Genomic DNA, 5,316 nt, shown 5'->3' on the forward strand with positions numbered 1-5,316 from the left:
GGAAAAGGAAAATGCCAGCTTCTGTACAGAGTCTGAATAAGACTCCCCAGGAACCATACATTTCTGACACCCCAGAATCACTTCTGTCTGCTCCTACCATAGGCCTTTGCGGTGGAATCCACACACTCAATTAGCATGGCCCCACCCTCACAGGCCTTTCCCATGAAATAGCCACCTATCCCTGCAAATACACCTACTGTCTTTTCCCTACAGGAAACTCTTTAATCCCCAGCAAAGCCTTTGTTGGGATGTTATGAGGGTTAAGGGTTGCATTAAGCCCTCCCACTTGCAGACCTCTTTCCTGTAACAAACTTGCTCTTAAGAAAACTCTGCCTCACTGTTGTTGTTGTTGTTAAGTGCCATCGAGTAAGTTCCGGTCCCATAGCGACCCTAAACAGGGTTTCCAAGGCTGTAAAGCTTAACGGGAGCAGAAAGCCTCATCTTTCTCCCGCGGAGCAGCAGGTAGTTTCGAACTGCTGACCTTGAAGTTCACAGTCCAATTCGTAGCCACTACGCTACCAGAGTAGACAATTCTTAATCAGTAGTGGCAGAGGCCATGACACCAAGGGGCAGAGCGGCGGAGGACCCTAAACCTGAAGGGCTCATTGTTAAGCCGGGCCACAATGGGTCCCCCCTTTGTAAGGCAAGACCCCAGGAGGGATCTCATGTGGGGACTCTGCTGTCTCTGTCTCTTTGTTTTAATCAGCTTATTTTTAATTTTCTTGATTTTATAACAAAAGATTTCAGTAGAATCTTAGAACTATATTAGAGATTTGAAACTTGTTTTTAGGCACATTCACACCATATTCAATCATGCGTAGTTCTAAAGAATGCTTCTTACACTAACAACTTTCACCACTACGAAAAACCAGCTAAAGTTTTTCCCAGTTCAAGTTTAAGATTGCATTCAACATTCTGTGTAGTTTCGGTCCGGGACATTAAGACCTTTAGAAAATTAGCAAAAATGCAATTGAGGGCTAAGGGAATAGTAATAGATCATAAGCAGAAATTGAACTAGATGTTTAGTATGGAGAAGTTTTTGGTATAAGGAAGTTGTTCTGTTTCTTCTTGGCTACAAAACATTTTTATGCTTCTTGTATTTCTTGTTTAATCAATCATGAGAAACAACTGTGTTGTCAGTTACCATAGCAAATAATGTCTAGGTACATGTTGTGATTAATGAATCTATAGAAAATAATAGGTGAGGGTAGAAATAGGAGTTAAGATTTTGAATTATGTTTTAAGGTTAACCTGACATTTTAGGAAGTCAGAAAGATTAAGGTATTTTAACAAGATCATTTGTGTAATGCTTCAAAGAAACTGATGGTTTTGAGATCATAATGTATTGTAACGGTATATAAGGAGCTAAAAATATATACAGATCATCATAATCATCATTAAAATCAATCAAATCAGCAGCAGCAGCCGACTCCACACATTCCTTCGTGAGCCCCCTTAATAAGTGTGTCAGGGCTGGCCCCTGGCACAGTAGAAGGCAGGATTCTTACTCCTGCAGGGCAGAGCTGTGCCTGCAACCCCTTGTAACACTATTAGGGTGTAGCTTTACATTGAATGGGGCTTCAGCAAGTCTGTAGAAAAGTGGAAATGGAAGACAATGAAGTTTGTTTTACAAAGTTTACAAAGTCCCCTCCATCCCCACTGAATAGTTTTCATCTTGTCTAGATGGGTCTGGTAAAGCAGATGTGGTCAATGATTGCAATGAAATGATATACGATAGGATGAATGTAACGCTGGTGTTCTCCCATGTAAACGATCACATAATTCACATTAAAAACTTTAAAAAATATTGAATGCTAAGAAACTTATATCTGTCTCTTTTAACCAGACCCATCAAGAAAAGATTAAATCTAGCCAGTGGGGACTCTATCTTACCCCCTATACTCTTAAACTAAACTCACTCTTGAAACCTTGTAAGCCATTCGCTTCTTGCCTTTATCGCTCCCTCATTTTAGGTCTAATGCCTAAGTTGTCCATCCCTATCTACCCTGTGTACAGAGGAGACAGCATTGACACTTGATGTAAAGACTCCATCCCTCTCTGTTGGTATTTAGAGTTACTACCTCCAGGAGTCATGGTGTGGCTCTGTGGGTTAATGTGCTAGTCGCAAAGCCATTTGAACTGCAAGGTTGGTGGTTCAAGCTCACCAGCTGCTCCTCAGAAACCCTATACAGGGTCGCTATGGGCCAGAATTGATTCGACGGCACTTAACAACAACACCTCCATGAGTCTAGGTCAAGTTCATCAAATTGTAGCAATTTACCCTCATTTCCTTTATCAAAATTTGTTTTGTTCCCCTCTATACACAGGGTAGATAGGGATAGGCAACTTAGACATTGGCTACCTAAAATGAGGGGGTGATAAAGCCTCTAAGTGACTGGCTTACAAGGTTTCAAGGGGGAGTTTAGTTTGATAGTGTGTAGGGTCATCTTGTCTAGATGAGTCTGGTGAAAAGAGATGGGGATAAGATTCTTAGGATTCAATAGTGAATAATTGTTATCATGACTAATTGCGACTGTCACATTGCAAAGGGAGAAGTTTTATAACAAAAACAGGGGAGTGGTTAATCTTACAGTCCAGAAACAGAGGACCCTAGGACCATCAAGAGAGAAGAGCACAAGCAGATGCGGGACCTTATCCAGAGAAGCAGCGACACCAGAGATGGAGGCAGAGATGGGGACATGGAAGGGGGGAGCAGCTGAGGACTCTAGATTCATGGACTAAGAAGAGAGGGACTGAGAGCTGGTGGACAAAGGAGGCCGACTTGCAGAATGTGCCCTTTGGTGGTGTAAATTCTTATATATGCCTGAATGTTTGTTTGTTTGTTTAAAAAGAAAGCTAAAGTGAATACAGAGTAACACTGGTAACTGATGGTACATGGAGGGGATTATAATCATTGTAATGAAACAACGTGCATGATTTGTTGAACATAACACCGATGATCTGCCCTGTAAACTTTAAACAACACACAGTAAAAACCTTAAATAAAAAAATAAATTTTAAAAAAAAGGAGATGGGGATAAAAATCTTATGATTCAATAGTGAGTAATTATTATGACCAGTTGCGAATGTTACAACTGTAAAGGTAGAGAGAAGTTTTCTGATATAAGGGGGCGGAGGGGAGTTAATCTTACAGTCCAGGAACAGAGGGACCCTAAGACCATCAAGGGAGAAGAGCAGGAGCGGAATGTGGGACCTTATACAGAGAAGCAGCAACACCAGAGACGGAGACAGAGATGAGGACATGGAGAGAGGGAGCAGCTGAGGACTCTAGAGTAAGGGAAAGAGAAAGTCTGTGTGCTGGCGGCCAGGAGGCAGGCTTATAGAATGCGCCCTTTGGTTATTTAAATGATTATATCTTCCTGAGTGTTTTTGTGTACATCAAAACAGGGGACTGCAATCATTATAAGGAAGCAAGGCTTGATTGGTTGAGTGAAAAACTGATTTTCTGCTAATGTAGACTATCACTGAACTCCCAATAAAAGCTTTAGAAAAAAATTAAGGGAAACAAAGAAACAAAATACTCCTCTAATATACACAGGTAACAAAGTGGCGGAGGGGTAGAGCTGGAACCAGCTTTCAGAAAGCAATGCACCCTTCAGGTGAGGTTGGTGGGGAGCAAACTGCACTGGAGCAAACCACTGGAGCCACCTGGTGGCCTCGTGCTGTCTTCCTGAGGTAGAATTTAACTCTCATGCATGACTGGCCTTAAAAACAATGCCTTTAAATTGTTATTTTAGGCCAGACTTTGGATTCTCAGTGCTTCCATATGTTACTGAACCAAAAAACTCAGAAACAAAGTGACTCAGAACCCCTTATTTGAGGCAGCTGCATTAAGGGATCTGAAAGGACTCCCAGACTTTTAGCTAGAAGAGCAGATATTTGGAGTCTCTGGAGCTGCTGACCATACCGCTGGTGTCTGCCTGTTTGGAAGTCTGAAGGGCATTGTCCTATTAACTTGTGACCACTACGTTACCAGAGCTCCTTGGTAGTAAAAGTAAAACCAACCAGAAAAACATTGATAGTATTATAATGTTGTAACTGTGTTGAAAGTTTTTATTCACACACACACGATAATCCCCACACTCCCCCCCACCAAAAAACACAAACACACTGGGGTGGAGTTGAGTTTTACTCATAGTGGCCTGACGGTGTAAATCTTTGTTAAGTGCGGTTGATATACTTGTGACTACTAGTGGGCTTGTGTCTAAGGAGCTCTGGTAGCATAGTGGTTACGAGTTGGGCTGCAAACATCAAGGTCAGCAGTTCGAAAACTACCAGCCATTCCATGGGACAAAGATGAGGCTTTCTGTTCCCATAAAGATTTACATACAGTCTTGGAAACCCTGTACAGGGTAGCTAAGAGTTGGCACATCACCACCGCCACCACCAGTGAATCTAGAGTTTCAGGGGAGCAGTGGGTGGGTTTGCACTACCAGCCTTGAGTTTACCAGTCCAATTCTGATTCTACAAGACCCAGAGTTACCTCTTTCTCTTCTCTCCTTTGATCTCTTGTAACATAAATAAATGGTATGATGGACCACCCATGTGGGAGACTCCCATAGATCACTTGTGGATCATCTTACTGGTTCCTCCTATCCATTCAACATAATGTGGGACCCTCACCTAACTGTCAAACAGCTGAGAAAAACAGACCTTGCACCTCACTAAGGCATATACGAATTCCTGGTGAGGTACAAGGTCAGTTAGAACCGCAGGTCGGCAGTTCAAGCTTACCAGTGACTCCTTGGAAACCCTATATGGGTCAATTTGACAGTCCTTAGCTACAACATACAGTTATATGGAGTCCTAGTGGGATGTTGTAGGATCGGTACCGCAAAGTCACTGATTCAAAGTCCCCCAGCAGATCCTTGGAAACCCTATACAGGGTCGCTGAGTTGGAACTGATTCAAAAGCACACAACATGAATATACTAACATAAGGGAAAGTTTCCATCCCCCACTGCTATTTCTCCATGGACTAAATTGTGTCCCCGTGTCATCTTCGCAGCGCTATGATTCTCAGCTGGTGGACCATTATGTGAGGACCTCACGTTATGTGAACGGATAGAAGGAACCAGGAAAACAATTAAGGATTCATCCCATTGGGGCCTCAGTGATCTAGGGAAGTCTCCGACATGTGTCATTCTTCAGTGCCGTTGTGTTGCGTTTACTGTCCTGTGAAAATCAGAATTTCTGGCAGCTCCCTCCCTTATAGATCTACACCTGAAATCATTTTTGAGTTATCTTTAGCAATTTTCACTGATGTGTCAAATTAAGGATATTGTTAGATAATTCC

This window comes from Chrysochloris asiatica, unplaced genomic scaffold (assembly GCF_000296735.1).
Source record: "Chrysochloris asiatica unplaced genomic scaffold, ChrAsi1.0 scaffold00372, whole genome shotgun sequence".
NCBI lineage: Eukaryota > Metazoa > Chordata > Mammalia > Afrosoricida > Chrysochloridae > Chrysochloris > Chrysochloris asiatica.